At 39.7% G+C, this 20,008-nt stretch overlaps 1 protein-coding gene and 1 long non-coding RNA gene across 5 annotated transcripts in view; one reads left to right on the forward strand and one right to left on the reverse strand.

The window, feature by feature from the left end:
- Positions 1-20,008, forward strand: part of SCG2 (secretogranin II) — a 468,897-nt gene that overhangs the window by 446,280 nt on the left and 2,609 nt on the right. For 3 of the 4 annotated variants that reach the window (XM_050752154.1, XM_050752155.1, XM_050752156.1), the window contains exon 2: positions 17,251-17,347. The gene's annotated coding sequence lies outside the window, so the exon portion shown is untranslated. Of the gene's footprint in view, positions 1-17,194; positions 17,348-20,008 lie in introns of those variants that run through there. The other variant, XM_050752153.1, reaches the window with a different exon arrangement.
- On the reverse strand, positions 858-2,466 carry LOC126932902 (uncharacterized). The gene is made up of 2 exons (XR_007718366.1): positions 2,249-2,466; positions 858-1,513 (listed from the first exon to the last, which is right to left on the reverse strand). It is a non-coding gene; the product is annotated as an uncharacterized LOC126932902 (long non-coding RNA).

Raw genomic sequence — 20,008 nt, forward strand, 5'->3', positions numbered from 1 at the left:
GTAAGAAATTAGGTTCTTTGAGAGTCTATGAAAAAGGAACCTACTTTAACCTGGGGTGTCAGGGATAATTTCTATTAGGAAATGATGAAGAAAGTAAGGACTACAGACTGTGATTAGAAGCTAAGTAGAAGGGGCAGGAAGCCACATTCCATGCAGAGTCAGTGGAATGTGCAAAGGTTCTGGGGGCAGTCGAAAGCCCCACATAATTGAGGAACAGAAGGCAGAGATGAGAGTGAAAGAGAGCAGGACTTGGGAGACAAGCAAAGTTGGCCCTGCAGGGACTGGTGGCGGGAGGGGGCGGGGGCAGTGATCCGGACTGGGAGTTAATCTAGGGCAGCAGCTGGCCATTGAAGGGTTCTAAACAGGTAGTGGTCAAAAACCCACTTGGCTGGACTTTTTTGGATTCTCACACCTGACTTAGATATGAACAGAGCCTTCCTCTGGAAAAATGGGTCCTGTTACTATCTCTCTAGCCACCAGGAGCACCACCAGTTTTGTCACATTCCTGGTTTCAAGTGTCTCTAGACAGGCTGCCACCCAGGTATGACTGCATTTGCCTCTCCTGACTGCCTGTGTGCTGGCAGCCAGGACTATCCCTCACTCCCGTCTAACAGCCCCAATCTTCCTCTTTCAGCTCAGGTAGCCATGGTCTCAGCTAATGGAGGGACATTCTAGTGGGATTTACTCTCATCAAATCTGCAGAAAGTTGAACGATTCCAGGAAAAGTGGCTGCTCTGCTGGAAGTACTCCTTACTCTCCTCTCGAGACAATGCAGCTAATGAATGAGAGATTGGCATGGAGAGGAGCACAGAGCTGAAATCGGTCTGGCTTTTTTCCCCCTTAAAATTGCACGAATAACAAGTTAGCAAGGCTTTAATGCAATAAAACGCAACACCTAATTTGGAGCAATTATGTGTAAGGCAATAGCTCTACGAGATCAATTGTGAAGTTGCAGGAGCACATGTCCCACAGCGGTCTTGAGATTCATTTCTCCCTCTTAGAGTCCTGTGTCAACTTCAGAAGCTCCTTGATCTTCTGCATCTGCCTTCTCAACCTGAGTTGTTTTAATTAACTCTTTTCTGGATATTTCTAGATTACTTACTTTGGTCTAAGCTTTGCAGACAAGAAAGAAAAAAAGAAAGAAAGAAAGAAAAGAAAAAGAAAAAGGCCCAATGAGAGTGGGAGGTAGAGCCAGACTGCAGGGGAGTGCGTCTTCAGTAGTTTGGGAGGACAGTCAAGGTTGACCACAGCATCTCCCTGTTTGCAGCATCAACATCTTGAGCTGCAGCTCCTCCAGGGCTGGCTGTGCTCCTTGGGCTGAAGGTTGGAGGTGTGGCTGTGGAGCAGTCCGCTGGTGCACTTGTGCTGGTTTAAATACTGGGGCGTGTAAACCTGGGCCATGCTGTGGAAGAAATGCAGGACTCGGAGATAGAGAAGTGTACTTGGACCTCTGTTCAGCCACATTCCAGCTGTGGGATTTGGGGCAAAACAATGCAGGTTTCTCTGTTCTTATCTGTAGAAAGAGAAGATTGATCTAGATAACTTTTTGGCAGCAGGGGGTGGGGTGGGTTCCTATCCAGTAGAGAACCACCTGCCCAGGATGTGTGAAGGGTCGTTAAGCTGATCTGGGCCTGCCCTCCATTTATCTGGAAGTCTCTAACCTCTTTAGAAGACCTGAAAGTCTGAATTTCCCTTCTTTAGAAGCTCTGGCTTGAGGCGTTAAATGTTCTCATTAAGATGCAAATTCATTCTCCACACAGCTGCCCCAGTTGTTTTCCTCCTGTTGTCATTTATTTCCTTTCTTTCCTTAGAAAATTTGACAATGAAGCCCAAATCCCCTCATCTGCATTCCAGGCAGTGTCTGTCAAGACTCCAGCCTTGCTTGACTTTCTCTACACAATCCTCGTGGGCAATGTGGGGTGTGGTCAGGAAGGCAGACTACCTGCGGGGGTCTCTGCTCCTCACTTTAATAAACATCCAAGCTTGGGAAAGTTGCTAGATCTTTGGGGCCTTCAGTTTCCCACTCTGTCAAGTGCGAACAATGAGGGTGCCTATCTCATTATTATAGGGATTGCATGTTTTAATTAATGTAAAGCACTTAGCCCTGTGCTTGGAGCAAGGTGAACCTTCAGTAAAAGTTGGCTGCTGTCCTTGTGGCAAACCAAACTCTTTCCCCCAGCGAACCTCCTTCCTCCCCAGTCTGTATCTTGCTCAGTCCTTTCCCTCAGGAGAGCAAGTTCTTACTCACCTTTCTTCCGCCTGAAATGCTTCTTCAAGGTCTTGCTCAAATGTCACTATATCCATGAAGGCTGTCTTGAACTTTTTGGAGAATTAATTGCTCCTCTTCCCTCTTGGCCTTTTCCTTGTGCCTCTGTTGAAAACATGTTTTGTTCTGTTTTATCCATCAAGGGTGTATGTGTATGCCTCCTTCACTTGCCCGCCCCTGCCCCCCTCAATGCACCCACCCTCAGTCCCAGCCACTAGGCTGTGAACTCTAAGAGGGCAGAGAGCACAGCACCATTACTTTCTGAATAATTCAATCAGTTCAATAAACATTTGATGAATGAGCAAATGAATGGATAAATGCATGAGTGGAAGGTTACCCAAATAGCGTGTTCTCTCATTATTACAGATTGATTCTATCAGAGAGCAGGCCTTCAAGAAACTGAGATTTCAATGTGGTTGGTGCTCATGGCAGGCTAAGGTCTGAGGTTTCAGATGCAGCTATGGAGGGACAGGCCTATGTGGGGCCAAGATGAGGTAAGAGGGGTCCCTAAACAAGTACCTCTTCCTTGTCAACCCCCTTTCAAAAAGCTCTGTGGTTTTGGTTTGAGTTGATGGTAACAAGTAATTACATGAGTAATGATAAGCACAAAATGAGGCAAATCTGAACGTAGGAAGGTCCATACCCATCTTGCTGGATTTTGCGCCCATAGTTCAAACTTCCATCAGTCATGGTGGTTCTTTTTTTTTTTTTTTTTTTTTTTTGAGACGGAGTCTAGCTTTGTCGCCAGGTTGGAGTGCAGTGGCATGATCTCAGCTCACTGCAACCTCTACCTCCTGGGTTCAAGTGATTCTCCTCCCAAGTAGCGGGGATTGCAGGCATGCACTTCCATACCCAGCTAATTTTTGTATTTTTAGTAGAGCCGGGGTTTCACCATGTTTGCCAGGATGGTCTCCATCTATCTCCCGACCTCGTGATCTGGGCACCTTGGCCTCACAAAGTGATGGGTTACAGGCGTGAGCCACTGTGCCCAGCAAGTCATGCTGGTTCTTGAAGGAGATAATTGTTTCCATGGAAGATTCATGGTGCAGGTAGGAGGCTGGAAGGGAGAACACATTCACCATGTACTCTGTGTAAGACCCAACTTACAGAATTGGTTCCAGCAATACCCAGTTGGATTTAGTTTTGTTCAATGGGGATTCCACTTATTTAAAAGATGATTGCCAAATTCTCAAGTTTAAATTTATTTCACTCAACTAATCATGGTTTTGAGTAGAATAAAAGAGTGAGACTATAAGGGGAAGCCAGAATCTTAATACTGATGAGGGGTTGATATTTCCTGTAACTGTCTAGCACCACTAACCTGGTGCCTGGCTCTGCTTTGTAGCTAGCCCCCAGGGTAGCAAAGAGAAGGCAGCAATAGAGGAAGCTTTTTGAGGGCCTCTTGGAAAGCCTTCCCATTTCCATGGCTCCTGGGAAATGGTGATCAATGATACAACCAATGGATACTCTTGACAGTTTCTCTTTTGTCTCTGTTTCTCTTATGCTCCACCCCAGTAGTTTTAGTTGCCTTCTTAGAGATCCCTTCAAGCAAAACTGAGAGTGTCATCCCAAGTCTCCAGAAACTCAACAAAGGACCTCTGTCCCCAGTTTCCTGATTTCAAACCCAGTCACTGCTCTATGTTCTACTCATCACTGAATCCTCCTTTTCAGAGTCTGATCATTTAAATGCTTCTGTCTTACCAGATATTGGGAGCTAGGGACAACAGGGCCAGGCCTGGTAGTCAACGCAGGATATCAGGAGGCCCAGCACCCACCCTTAACCCTCTGACTGCCTGGGAATGGGGATTAGTCTACTTATTTTTTCCTCTCCTTTGATCAAGGGCCAGTTGGTATAGAAAAAAGAATGTTGCAATCTCAAAACGTGCTAGGCACTTATTTATTAGCATATCCTATTTAACAACCACTGCCCCCCAACATCCTTATGAGGGTAGAAACTATTATTAAGTGGTGTCACCAGAAATCAAACCCAGATCATCTGACCACAGTTCACTTGCGTCTATTCATAACCCTCTCTAAGCTGCAGTTTCCCCATCACCAAAATGGTAATGATATTAGCTCGAACCACATGAACTTGCTATATTCGATCATTTTCTAAATTGAAAAATGGCAAGTTAACATAGTTCAACATGTAATATTCCCAATAGGTTAAGTGTAAAGATATAGTAATTGTAAACGGTGTGACGTATAGTCAGCTTAATAAACATCAGCTATTCTCATGATCACATACCCTTCGTTTTGCCACTTTGTCTTTCTTCATCCAAGAAATTCTGAAAGGTCATTAGCTGAGTGTCCTATGGTGACTACTTGATGAAAGCTATGAGAACTTAATTCCAAAGCCCCAAGATCAGGAATATCCTAAAAACAAAGAATGTCTTGGCCTCTGGCAAGTGTTTGATCCCTTTCTCTCTCTCTCTCTCTCTCTTAAAAAAAAGAAGACCCCTTCTTTCACTTGATTTGTTATCTTCAGATGCAAGAGACATAGTAAACTCCTGGAGCATGTAGTGTCTTCTGGAGCAGCACAGGTGTGGGGACGGGATCCAGACACAGAGATAAGGCTCTAAAACATCCACATATCCTGTGGGTCATGTTCAGGGTCCGGGATCAGCCTGCTCTTCTCTTTGGACAGCTGAAGAAAGGTCTGTGTAAAGCTGCAGACTTGCTGAGAGATTGAGATGAAGCAAATGCTTCTATTCTTTCTTTGTTTTACTTTGAGACAGGATCTTGCTCAGTTGCCCAGGCTGCAGGCTGGAGTGCAGTGCTGTGAACATGGCTCACTGCAGCCTCAATCTTCTGGGTTCAAGTGATCCTCCTGCTTCAGCCTCCTGAGTAGCAGGGACTACAGATGCATGCCGCCACATCTGGTTAATTTTTATTATTATTAATTTTTGTAGAGATGGGATCTCTACATGATGCCCAGGCTGGTTTTGCACTCCTTGGCTCAAGGAATCCTCTTGCCTCAGTTTCCAAAAGTGCTGGGATTATAGGCATGAGCCACCACACTCAGCTGCTTCCAATCTTTTCCTGGTCAGTTTCTGTCCATCTTAGACACTCAAGTTCAAAGGTTCCCTGCTATCTAAAATCTCCAGCCCTCCTATGCAACACTAATCATGGTCTCTCTCCAGCCACTGGTCCCTTGTCTTCCCATTTATCACAGCCTGCTATGATGTGTGATATGGTTTAGATGTTTGTCCCCATCCAAATCTCATGTAGTGATGTAACCCCCAATGTTGGAGTTGAGGCCAGGGGGACTGAATCATGGAGGTGGATCCCTTGTGAATGGTTTAGCACCATCCCCTTGGTAACAAGTGAGTTCTCCCTCAGTTCATGTGAGATCTGCTTATTTAAAAGTCTGACTGCCCAAACCTGCTCCCACTCCTGCCATGTGACATGCCTGCACTTACTTGCCTTCCACCAGGACTGTAAGCTTCCTGAGGTCCTCACCAGAAGCTAAGCAGGTGTTGGTAACATGCTTGCACAGCCTGCAGAACCGGGAGACAATTAAACCTCTTTTCTTTATAAATTACGCAGTCTCGGGTCTTCCTTTATAGGAATGCAAAACAGCCTATGCAATGTGTATAGATATTTTCCTCACTAGTTTCGGGATGTTGGGTTCGAGGGTCGGAATTAAATAAACCCCAAAGGGAGATAAATCTGAAGGGGCCTTCACTAAGACGTCTGGGGGCCTTGGAGATGGTCGTCATGTGCAAACTGCTTCCATCAGGAAAAGACACAAAAGCATCGTGACATTTAAAGCCTTGTTCCTGAGTCCCTGCCGTGCCCCTCCAAGCGGGGCTGTGCGGAGACACTGATGATTAAAACCGTGAACCTGGCCTTGGGCTGAGGAGGCGGTGGCGCAGGCCTGGAGGAGGCGTTCATTCTCATTCATTATTGCGGCTGATTCCCCGGAGCCGCTCAGCCCCGGCGGAACATGACTCATCGTATTCCCTATAGCCATGTGTGTTTTGACTTAAAATCCTTCCGTCTGACGCCAAGCCCTGCTGAAGTCAAGGGAGCCAGAAGCAGCCTCCCAGAAGAAACTCCACCTCCGCCGGCTTGACAGAGAAACAGGCTTCTAGCAGTTACGTAAACACTTGCGTTTCGTTTCTTTTTCAGTCTAATGGAGGAGAGGCTGCAAATGACTTGCTTTGCGACGCCGTTCAGAAATCAGTTCTAATCACATCAGTATAAAGGAAATTCTTATTTTTTTAGGTTGGTTACAATGTTAAAATTCAGGCATGGCAAGCCCTGTTTCAGTGAATTCCCAGGGACTGGGAGCTGAATAATAATCAGGGAAGGCATCTGCAGAGTGCCTCAGACCTTCCAACGCGTTTTCTACAACTATTATATAATTGAATCCTTGCGGCAACTTTCTGAGGCCTCAGCCTAGGTAATGTTACCCTCATTTGACAAATGAACAAACCGAGGCCCAGGGAGGTTAAGTAATTTGCCTAAGGCCGCACAGCAGACCCAAGCCCAGTTTTCTACCTTCTGCTGTACATAACTCCTGCCTATTGAATATGTTCTGAGGCGAGTTTTGCTGTGGAACTAAAGTGTTAAAACACACACACAAAGTTTCTGGTCACTGAATTTTTTTTTTTTTTTTTTTTTTTTTTTTTTTTTTTGAGACAGGGTCTTACTCTGTTGCCCAGGCTGGAGTTCAGTGGCATAATCACAGTTTACTGCAGCCTCAACATCCTGGGCTCAAATGGTCCTTCCCCCTCAGCCTCCTGAGTAGCTGGGACTACAGTTGTGTGCCACCATACCTGGCTAATTTTTAAAAATTTTTTGCAGAAACGGGGTATCTCTACATTGCCCAGGCTGGTCTTCAACTCCTGAGCTCAAGTGATCCTCCTGCCTCGGCCTCCCAAACTGCTAGGATTATAGGTGTGAGCTGCCTGTAATTACACGGTGCGCTGCCTGCTCCATGAAACTTTAGAATCCTTGGAGACAGGAAGAAGAGAGAGGCGAGAATATACAATCAAGAGTTTTGGACTCCAAAATGGGGATTAGGCCTCGCCCAAGATTGAGCTACAAGATAGTAGAAAATTTAGTCTTTTTTAAAGTATTACTTTGTTATCTCTAAGCATTATTCGTACTACTATTTACTTAATTTTTTTCAATATTGAACATCTTGTTAAGCCTAAATCAAAGAAGGTTTACATCACTTCCTCAACTTGAAAGTTTTATTGCCTATATAAATGGAAAGAAATTCAAACCATAAATTCAATACAACTATAAAGATGTTAATAAATTTCTGGTTAGATCCTGCAGCCTGCAGAAAGCTCAGAGTCTAAGGCCAAAAAGGAGGATTTTCAAGCATCAGAAAGGTGTTCATGCTAGCCTCCAACTGATAGTTTCTTTTTTGTGTAACTAGGAGAATTGCACAAGGAATACATTTCAGACAACTATAGAACCTAATGCTACTTAATGCCATGTCTATGCTTGGCAGAAAAATTCCAATAGTGTTATGGATATGCTTTTCATACTCTGGGAAACAGATGCATCTGATTGGCCCCTTGGAGTACATGAACACCCAGGGGAAAGCAGGACAAGCTTCTCACTGTCAACTGATCTTATCTCCTTTCTTTGGGTAAGATTTTAACTAAAAATCTGTCAACATTCATGCTATAACAATATTCCAAACCAGTCGTGTTCAATAGTTATATCAGTCAAGCTGGGCTAGGTTATGTGTGATAACAGTGTCTCAAAATCAATGGCTTAAACAACTTTATTTCTTTATTTTCTCACCTTACCTGTTCATGAAAGGTCTGGAAGGTAACTCTGCACATTGCAGCCAATCACAGAGGAAGCTGTGTGAGCAACCACCACCTCAAAACTTGCCCGCATCTATGGTGAGGGCAAGTGCCCTGGTACATGTCATTCATCTCTAAGCTTATTGACTAGAAGTTGTCACATGGTGCCACTCAATCACAAGAGTTCAGGCGGTGCAATTCTATCATAAGCCCAGGAGGAAGGGGAGCCAGAACTATTTGGTGACTATTACTAAAAGTTACAACAAAATCTCAAGGTCATAGATTCACTTGAGAACTTCTTTATAGCCCTGAAGCTTCCTGCAACAAAAAGCACATGATCACATTTACATAAACACGTGCATTTAATCTCATAGGATTCAATGGACTTCCGGTTAAAAACCTGTACTCTGATAATGGGGTAACTGCATGCAAAGGGTAAAGGTTCATTAAGGAAAGTGTTACTGAGAAGATACATATAGTAAAACTTTGTTTTTCTTTTCTTTTCTTTTCTTTCTTTTTTTTTTTTTCTTTCTTTGGAGATAGGCTGGAGTGCAGTGGCAGTGGCATGATCATGGCTAACTACAATCTTGAACTCCTGGGCTCAAGTGATCCTCCTGCCTCAGCCACTCAGGTTCAGCTGGTGGTACATGGGCCTACAGGCATGCAGCACTACACCCAGCTAATTAAAAAAAAAAAATTGTAGAGATGGAGGATACAGTATTACTGTGTTGCCCAGGCTAGTCTTGAACTCTTGGCCTCAAACAATCCTCCCACTTTAGCCTCCCAAAGCATTGGGATTATAGGTATAAGCCACTACACCAGTCTCAAGTAAAACTTTTTAAAAGAATCAAAATGGTGGGGAAGAGAGGAAGAACATTTTCAAGGCAAGGAGAATGATGCAGATAAAGATGGACTGAGAAGATTAAGTATATCTTCTGGTTGAGAACATTATAGTACTAGCCAAAAATCTAGGGAGGGTGGGAATGGAGAAGTATGAGGGAGCATAAAAAAATCAGTGGAAGACCTTGAACTATGGAAAGTTAATCCAGTTGGCACCAGTTGAGCAGGGGAGGCTCACGATGGAAAAATGTTGAAAGATAATTTGCTATGGTATTTGAAAAGATGGAGCCCCTTGGCTTGTACTTAGGCATTTAATAGACATTGATTGCTTTTTTTTCCCATTGTCGTTCATTTTTTCCCATTGTCATTTCCCATTAGTTATTCAGTCAGCAGTAGTTCCTGAGTGCTAGTTCAAATTAGAAGTAGATATTATTTCCCTTAAGGTGCCAACACCTAACTTCCTGGAAATAGAAAGGCATGTATGAAAGGAGATTAGTGATAGACACTTGAAAGTCTGGGGAGAGATTTTTTGAATGGCCAAACATAAGAGAATGCTAAGAGGCTATGAAAATGGATAAACCGGAAAGGGGCAACTGGGAAGAATTGGCAATGGTTGGGGAAATAAAGGGGTGAGACAGTGGAGAGGGATAAGGTACAAGAATAAGCCAAGGAGATAATAGTTCCATGATTGAACTGGAGGGATGAGACTAGAATCAGTTAGGAGAGAACTTTGAGAAGGAGGTAAGGGATTAGAAGGAAATGTGGTCAGTTTGGATCTTGATATGCTTATTTTTAGATGTTGTTATTATTATTATTATTATTTGTGTGTGTGTGTGTGTGTGTGTGTGTGTGTGCTGAAACTCAGGTCTGTAAATGTTATTATTTTTAAGCATTGGTTTGGCTGGGTTTTGGGTATAATGGACTTACATCCTAGACTTCTTTATGTCCTCAAAGACATTAAAGTCATTTGGGAAGACATTAATCTAAGAATCCCACAAATAAAAATGCTATAATATATTGCAACTATACTAACTACTAACCAAGAGAAATATTTGGTTCCATGAGAAAATATTCTAGAGAGAACTGGCCGAGTCAGGAAACTCAGATAAAATTCTCCTAAGGAAATGAGCTTCCTCACAAACAAGATGTTGACTGGGCAAAAGCGGGCAACGTGGAGGGGTTGGGGAGAACTTTCTAGGCAAGGGGACTGGGATGAAGGATAGCCACTCTGAGCTAGATGCTGTTTTCAAGTCTTATGTTGAATTAGGCCAAAGACTGTGCTTTGGAGCTGAGGACCAGCACCATGAATTATGGAGAAAATTTAATAGAACTGTTTCATTTAGAAAAAGCAAACTGGCTGGGGAGGCCTGGTTCTGGCGACAGAAAAGATGACCAAGACTTGCTCCACATAGCCTTCCAGGGCAGAACTCAGATCCATGGTGAAGCCACAGGGGATCATATTTCAGCCCAATACAAGGGGGGAAATACCCACAAAACTTGAGAATAAATTTGCCCAAAGGTGGAATAGGGAGCATTGGGAGGTAATGAGTTGCTATTTATTTGGAGGTATTTAAGGAACCTTAATATTATATGCTGCAAGGCTGTTTGTTAGGAATTTGACAAAGCAGATGCAAGCAATGAGCCAGGTTAAAGTGGATGACATTTTATATATCTTTCCAATCATAGCAATCTATGAGCTAATTTGTACTCAGATAAACCCATCTGTATTTATGCAAGAATCAATTTGAAATCTCTATAAAGCCAGGAAGAGATATTCTTTGCAAACATCAGTAGCATTTCCAAATCGGGAGCAAATAATGGGCTGGTGAGCCAGTCTCTAGGAAGGCTGTGGGGAAAGGTCAAATGTATTTACATTTATATTTGGTTTTATGCTAAATGAACCCTTCTGGGTGGGGTCTGAGAATGTGTGTTGCTAACAGATTGCCGAGTGGTGCTGATATTGCTAACCTGGGACCACCCTTTGAGAATCACAACTCCAATACATGCTTTTAATCATGCCCCTGTAGTATACAGGACCTGTGTCCTTTCTTCATTGTCAAAGTAGTGAGATGATTTGATTTGTGTGCTAATTCCTGCTAAGGAGGTAATAACTGATTAATGAATTATCCCTTACAATGGAGCTCCTAAGGACCCTGTACCAAAAATTCTAAAAAAACCCCAAACCATCTGTGATGTAGAATACAGACAGGCTGGCTGGATTTGGGGGAGAAAGTTCTGGGTTAAGGAGCCTTTTCTCAGTTCCCCACATCATATTATATATGCAAGTGCCCTACCTCCAGAAGTGATATATTCATTTTGCCAATATAGAAAGCACTCCAGAATTCCTACAAAGGCTAAGTGAACTGTGAAAAGTCATCTGGTGAATCCGTGGGAGCCCTGGACACAAAATGCTAAACTTAACCATAAAGATGCTGCACTTTAACCTTGAAGACTTTCTTACATCTCTCTGGGCTTCTGATTAAAAGGAGGGGTAAGAGAGTGTAGATGGAAGATTTCCAAGCAAAAAAAAAAAATTCGTTATTAAAATATTGGCATGTAAATGCTGAAAACATTGATTCACAAAACAATTATGCCAGGAGAATCTGAAAGATTGAGACATTCAGTGTTGTTTTAAGCTAAGTAATTAACTTCCAGTGCACAAACTTCCTTCTCTCGAAATCCATTGAGGGAGCAGATGCCCAAACATTCATGGTATTAGATTAAGAAAATGCTACTTGCTTTTCTTCCAAGTACCAGATGGTTCCAAGAATCCAAAGTCAATGAAGAGAAGAGGCTGTGTTTATTTGGTTTATACAATTCTTATTGAGGGTTTATGAGAAAAATCATATTTTAATACCTACTAGACAAATAAAAAAAAATTTCACAGCAGACTCCCATTTCACAGGGTAAAGAGGTCAAAGGGTAGAAAGAGCCTTAAATGTTATCTAGTCCACCTAGGGCTGTCAGTAATGTGGTTCCTTGATATGCAGAGCAAAAATATTACAAAGAATAAACAAATACTGGAATTAAGAATAGCTCAATTTTCTTTGTATGTGCTATACTTTTACTCAAATACTTGGAAAATATTTTACGAAATGAAGCAAAAGTTAGAAAAATACAGAATGCTCCTGTAGTGGAGGAAAATAATCCTTAAAAAAACCTAAACTTAATTTACTAGCAGTGCATGCAACGCAAATGAATAAAGTCAGTGCATTTGCATAAGGATGCTGCTGTAAGAGGATTAAAAAATTCCAAGAGGAAATGTGTGAACCTTTGGTAGTAGGAATGAGAAAACTTTAATTCAACTCGATTCACAAACATATTTTTGGCATGAGGGTACAATAATAGAAAACAGTTTCTACCTCCTAGAACCTAGTGGATTTTGTCTGGGAAACTGTGCAGTCACATTATTAAATAAAGTATACTCTGTTTCTGACTTGTGTGTTCTCCAAACAGCAATTTGCAGGCCCTGCCTTTGCAAGGGAAGTGGAAAAATATTTCACTCTTCTTTGACACTGAGTTAAAGAAACAGTCATTTGTTAGTAAAGCGTACTACAACTAAGAATGGAATTTAAATTTTGGAAGTAAAAGGTAAAGGTGGTAAAGAGTAAACAAGGAGTATAAAGGAAAAAAAAAATGTAACAAGAAGAGAAGGAAGGCAGGCCAGTGAGGACTGAGCAAGGACAAGCAGCCAAGACCCTGAGGGGCCGGGGTGGACACTACACCCTCCTTGCTGGCCACAGTCAGGCGAATGCTGGAGGACCTCAGCTTAAGCGTGCTGCACCCGGACTCCTCTGTGAGAGTCTGGTCTTCCATGGGAGGAAAGGGCAGGCAGGGAGGCAGTTAGAGACAGGGAAGAAGCAGACAGGAGAAAAAGGAGAAACAAGACATATTCGTTTTCTGGATCTCAATTGCTTTTATGTAAATTGAAACAAAATGAGAAATGTAATGAAGTGTAAGAGGGAGAAGTTTCAAATGAAAAGATTACTAAGGTAGAGGATTGCTTGTATGAATGATAGAAATCAAAATCTTGTCTAGATAAAGTGTGAAATTGAATAACAAAGAATAAAATGACCAAGATTTAAGAAAATCCAGTCATAAAAACAAACTCATCTGTTCTAATTACTTAGAGTTAAATTGTGAATGATTAACTTGAAATTAACAGCACCCTGGTGAGGATGCAAGCTAATTTTGTAAAAATCCATTATTATAGACAGTACATAATTATTTTGAAAACGTTCACAATATAGAGATTCATTTCTTGGCGGCCATGATAGTTGGCAATTTAGTCCTAACAGGAAAATTAAAATTTTGTAAGGCATGTTTAAATCATTCCTTGAAACAGGCTCAGTGATGCAAAGATTTATAAGTTATTGTAATGTTTTATACATGCTCTAAAATATTTTACATCAACAAACTATTGAGATATATAGGTGTGTGTACATATACGTGTGTGTGTGTGTATATATATATATATAAAATTTTAAATTCTTCTCCAAATAGATTTCTATTTGAGAAATAGCTCCCTTTAGAACAAATAACTACTGGCAAAAATTTAATAACTTTTGGAAATATGTTAAATATAACACACTGGAAAATCTATAAAAACAAAAAATAACAGATGTTGGCAATGTTGTGGAGAAAAAGGAATGCTTATACACTGTTGATGGGAGTGTAAATTAGTTCAGCCATTGTGGAAGACAGAGTGGCGATTCCTCAAAGATGTAAACTACCATTCAACCCAGCAATCCCATTACTGGTTATATACCCAAAGGAATGTAAATTGTTCTATTATAAAGACACATGCATGTGTACGTTCATTGCAGCACTATTCACAATAGCAAAGATGTGGAATCAACCTAAATGCCTATCAATTACAGACTGGATAAAGAAAATATTGCATATAGGCCGGGTGTGGTGGCTCATGCCTGTAATCCCAGCACTTTGGGAGGCTGAGACAGGCGGATCACGAGGTCAGGAGATCAAGACCATCCTGGCTAACATGGTGAAACACCGTCTCTACTAAAAATACAAAAGAAAATTAGCTGGGCGTGGTGGCGGGTGCCTGTAGTCCCAGCTACTCGGGAGGCTGAGGCAGGAGAATGGCGTGAACCTGGGAGGCAGAGCTTGCAGTGAGCTGAGATGCCGCCACTGCACTCCAACCTGGGTCACAGAGTGAGACTCTGTCCCAAAAAAAAAAAAAAAAAAAAAAAAAAGAAAAGAAAAGAAAATGTGGCACATATACATCATAGAATACTATGCAGCCATAAAAACAATGAGATCATGTCCTTTGCAGGGACATGGATAGTGGTGGAGGCCATTATCTTTAGCAAACTAATGCAGGAAAAGAAAACAAAATACCGTATGCTCTCACTTGTAAGTGGGAGCTAAACGAGGAGAATACATGGACACAAAGAGGGGAATGACACAGCCTATCAGAGTGTGGATGGTGGGAGGAGGGAGAGGATCAGGAGAAATAACTAATGGGTAGTAGGCTTAATACCTGGGTGATGAAGTAATCTGTACAACAAACTCCCGTGACACAAGTTTACCTATGTAACAAACCTGCACATGTACCCCTGAACTTAAAAGTTAAAAAATATGTTTGGGTAGTCTGATTTTGAAAAAACAGGCTGGTGAATAGAATTGTCCTAATTCAACAACTGCTCTCTTATTTGGAAGATGTATGCCCCATTGCATCAAGGCCGTGATCTACTGTTTATTCTTGTTTTCCATTGGTGCTGCACCAAATAGAAATCCAGGCCTATGCCTATGCTTTTCTTAGACCAGGAAAAGCAACTGGACAACTGGGGATTTTTGTCAAAGAAACTCAATTCTGGACTTGGGTCTTTAATGATTAAATTCATCCCATATTTATTTCTGTATTTCCATCTCTAGCAGTGTCTGAATCATAGTTTTTGTTGTAGAAATACCACAGAAAGGACTTAGATTCAAATTCTAGCTCTACCAATTATGAGTCAGAAAATAGTGGGCAACTTACTTATTTCTGAGCTTTAGTTTCTTCATCTGTAAAATGGAGATGAAATACCTACTTGTTACAGTTGTCAGGAGGATTAAATTAGGTTCCAAATACAGTGCTTGGGCCGTAACAGAACTCAATAAGTGAGAGGTATTCATCATAGTCTCATAAGATAGGCAGAAATTCAATAGCCCACAATGGCTTATTGTTCTACCCACATCTTGAGCCTAGTGGAGCCTATCCATCCCAGCAACAGCCTCCTGGCATCTCACATCTACTTGGAGATTTTGAATGAGATTTTGCATGTCTTTTGGATGATTGAAGATATTTCCAGGCAAGACGTTGACTCTGGAAGAACTGTAGCTTCTGGTTCTTGCCAAAAAAGTTTCGTTCCACATAAATGAATTAGCCTGGACAGGATGACTTTCTTGAGGGCTTTTGAGACCTATACTGAACTAACTCAACATTTTAAGAATAATTGCCAAGTTTTCTAAGGCTGTGTTGATACTGATTATTTGAACTGGTCACACAGAACTAGCTGCTGGACAGAAAATTAGGTCAAACTCAGAGCAGCTAGCCAGGGCTTTGTTAAAATTTAAGACAATCTTAGCTCAGGATGTCAGTGAATGAACTGGTGCCATTGAGATGATGCTTGAGAAACGGGTCATGTTTAGGTCTCTTCAACCCAGCATTTGATCATGCCCTAAAAAACCACTATGAGGCAAAATTTGTTGGATGAATTGGCCATATAACCCCAGTCTGAGTGTATATGAGTTCATGTCAATCCAAAAATGATGATCTCCTAGTCGTTTAGGAATATCAAATAGGGAGAATCAAGATGCGTTTTTTTTCCAAGATTTTTTTCCATAAGACTTTAAGCCATTTCCTGCTTTTTCAAGGAATTCAAAAGTACTAGCATAGTTAGAAATCATTGTAAGAAAACCTGATAGTGAGAACTCTCAGCTTAGGCCTTTTATTCCATGGCATTGCTTCCCCCTGAATTTCTAGGTTGAACCTATTGGCTATCCAAATGGTCCCAAATACTGCTAGCTAACCTCTCTATTGCTGCTTTCCAATTTATATGAAAATTGTGTGTTTATTTGCATGTCATCCCCATTAAATGAAAGGCTCATCAAAGGCAAAAAAAAAAAACACTCATTTTTGTATTAGTTAACAATTGTGCATTTAGCAATGTATCTGGCACCTAGTAGGTATTACAATTTATTGAATCAGTGGCTGATGGTTCATTTAGCAGAAACACATGGGATCTCTTATATAGCAAGATTCTATTGCATTCTTAAAGTATATGTCAATATATACAGTTTTTAGAAACTCATATCTTTAATAAAATAAAGTTTAAAATTTATATTTATATAAATTATTGAAATATATAATCAGGTTATCTGGCAAGGCAGAGCAATGATTATGAATTATAAATCTGAGAGATTGAGAGTTAATTGCTGTATTATTCCCTGGATTGTTCACATTCATGGAAGGTATTCAACTCATCTGATTCAACAGGAGAAGGGAAATATTTATAGTACAACGTCCTTTCGATTGCAAATGAATTCTAGTTACGTATGTGTCACATTTTTTCCAAACAGTGAAAAGACTTTTTTTTTTTTTTAGTAGATGAAAGTATTTTCATCAGCACTCAACTTCTGAGCTTCCCTTTCTGAGATCAGATATTGTAAAAGACAGTAAGAGAGATACAAAGAACTATTAATTACTAAGCTTGAAGTCTTATAAATACCCATTTAAAAAACTATGTAAGCTATTAAAGTTGACTCTCATATAAAAGAGAGACAACGCTCTGTTTTATTCAAAAAAATATGATTTTGAAAGAATGATGGCTATGGTCATGATAAGAAATATGGCCTTTCATATTTATAATGTGTCCTTCATTCATCTTGGGTATACCAGGAAATGGTAATGTAATTTCTTTGTGGGCAAAGATGGAAAAATAATCCTTGTCTGTAAAACTTTCTTATAACAATGACGACAACAATTACAACAGTGACCCCAAGAAACTATTATAACAAGATGCTAGAACATAGATGAGATTGTCTTGCAATTAGCTATGTCTGTCTGACACACATTTCTTTCTTTGTAAGAGAAATCGTGCCGAGCAGTTTATTCTGTCTCAAAGGTTTTGATTAAAGAAAAAGGAAAACTGCAATTTTTGCCACAAAAAGACAGGTGGCGTAAGCATGCAACTTTTTTTTTTCTTTTCTTTCTTTCTTTCTTTTTTTTTTTTTTTTTTTTTTTTAATATAAAGTGATTATTTTCTCTCGGTTCTTTGAAAAAGCTCGCTTGTGCTGGGGTTTGTGGCTGAGCCCGGTGACGTCAGTGTGGCAGTGCGGAGTCAGGCGCAGCAGCTCCCTATAAGCAGAGGAGCTGTCCGTGTGCTGAAACGGCCCGAGAAGCTCGCCCGGAGAACGGGGAGGAACATGCTGTGGAGCTCCTCTGCCATATAAACAAAAAGAGGTAAGGCTGCTTTTCTCTTTGATTTACTGGAAAGTTCTAATATGCATGCTCTTCTTTTAATTCCTAGTTGAGGAGAAAAAGACTGTTTGGCAAGCTTATGTGATAGGATAACTGAATAGCAACCTGCTGCTCATCAGCCGATGTGAGGACACTACATATGTGTAGATACATGATCGGGTCTATGCTTTATACTACTTGATGTTGGATATTTACCAACCAGAATGTTATTTAGATAATCATATTAAAAGGAGTGAAAAAGTTAAGGATTTTAGTGTGAATACACAGATTAGTGTAAAGTTAACCAAGCCCAATACATTGTTTCTTTCCAAAATTTATTATTTCTGCTACTAAGAGCCAGATACGAAGCCAGGGGCGTAATTTATATGTTTAATATTCTTAACAGTAGGTTTCCAATGATTCAAAGGCTGTTAAGCATGTTAGTCACAAAGCCAACCAATTTTGGAACTAGTTTTTTTTTTCTTTGATATTCATCTCACAAGAGCTCTGAATTAATTAACCATATAAAATTCTTTTCTGAACTTGTATATTTGAAAGAGCTTACATCATTATCTCCTAATTTTAGTCCTAAGGTATTAACTTAGGATTTTCCTGAACACTGGATTCTTCCTTTTTCCAGGGCAAAATATTATCTGGGGTTATAGTTTGGTTGTGACCATGAATTACAGAGAAATGATAGCTTTGAATACATGATGAAAATATTCATAACTTTGTAAATTGTTGTTATTACTATAATTTGATTTAAAGAGGATGTTCAATATGTTGTTAAAGTCTGGGACAAGTATTTCTTTTTCTCTGTTTCCCAACTAGTTGAATTGCTTAAATTATATATAGTCACCTGCATGTGTCAATGCTCTAGTCTGATTTCAACAGAAAAGACATTTTAACTTGAGAGATATTGATGATAGCTGTCAGGGGAAAAATATGTTCTAATTATTTGGATTTCAGAAAATTCAATTTTAAATCAAACCTTATAGAGAGTAGTAGAGCTGTTGAAACATCTTTACTACTTGAAAGGGCTGCTACCTGGGAAAAAAATCCTTTGGGTCTCACTCAAAGGCAGTAGCTATGTCATTCAAACTGAAGCAGAATAGATAAGCAAAGGGTAGCACTTGTTAGGCTGTGGTGTAAACAACTGCAAGGAGTATTGTGCTTCAACTTTACAGCAAAGTGCAGTTCCAAGATAATGATTTTAAAGATAAGCATATAATCCATATGTTAAGACTATTTCAGTATTGTGGCTTCAGAGAAAATAAGTTCAATAAGGTTTTTAAGATTATTATTTCAAATCCCAATGTTGAAAATTGATTACCAAAGCTAAATTAATCCTGAAATAATATAAACAAGAGTGCATAATGTATTTTTACTTGAACCTCATTATTTTATGAATAAAATTACTTATAGTAAACATGCATTTATAATAAATACTTTGGAAGTATCCTCTCAAATGCCTTTCAAGATTTTTCTTTCAATAAATTACATATTCTGGTAAATGTGAATCATTTAAATAAATATATATGTATGCTAAAATGTTTTCATAACTAAGCCATTATTGGGCTCTAAAAAACTGGAAACAAAATCGTCAATATGATCTTGTGAACAATGGTATTTTCTATAATTGATGTTTAAGCTAACAGAAAATTGTATACATATAACTTAGCTTATCTATCACAAAACCATGATCTGGTAAAGATATGAACAAACTTATAAACTCCTTTTACATTCATTCTGTTTACAACAAAATAACAAATATTAAAATAGTTTTTTTCAATGTTAACAATATTAAATGTAAGGCACATAAAAACTAATCCTCTTACCAATTCCTATGTGAGATTTTAAGGCACTGGAGAAAAAATGAATGGAGATTTTTAAGTAGGAAGAATTCAGCACATCATCTGTGTTTATTTGAATTGGGATTTACATAGTGGTTATTTTAAGATTTTTCTAAACAGTATGAGTGATTTAAGATTTCACAGGTCCATACCAAAATAGACACAGACATAAGACAAACTGAATCTGAACACTCACAAGTTCAGAAATAGACTAGCTAAAAAAACTTATGTTCTCTCTGTAGCATCTGTTATTATTTACTATGCACTCTTGAGGGCTGATGAAAAGTATAACCACAATTGCATTTTGCAAGACAGTCATAATAGAAATTATTAGAAGAAATATGGAGCAAAGAGATTTTAAAATGCTTTATTGGTTTAGCACATTTACACAAAAAGAAACTTCATTGGTTTAGTCAACTGGCTGGAATCTGAGAAGACCTGTGTTCTAGAGGTTATTTATGGATCATTGGATTTGCTATCAGATTGAGAACAAGTTATTTCTGAAAAATATATGTGGATAGGACTCCCCACAAGGTAATTCAGTATGATTGACATATAACAGAATCACTTTGTCATATATGGTCATGTAACTGCTGCTGTGTTTCAACAACAAAATTAGATGGACACTTCAGGAAATAAACCACATGTTTTTTGACACAACTTTAAGGACATAGTTTGTGGGCGTGTATGTGTACATGCGTGTTTTAAATTAAGCCAACACATTATTTTGCCAATGACTTCACTATATAACATAATCAAAACATCTTGGGAAGTATTTGCTGCTTTATTATAAAGAAACAACATGTACTAA

Source organism: Macaca thibetana, chromosome 12 (genome assembly GCF_024542745.1).
Source record: "Macaca thibetana thibetana isolate TM-01 chromosome 12, ASM2454274v1, whole genome shotgun sequence".
In the NCBI taxonomy this organism is placed as follows: Eukaryota; Metazoa; Chordata; class Mammalia; order Primates; family Cercopithecidae; genus Macaca; species Macaca thibetana.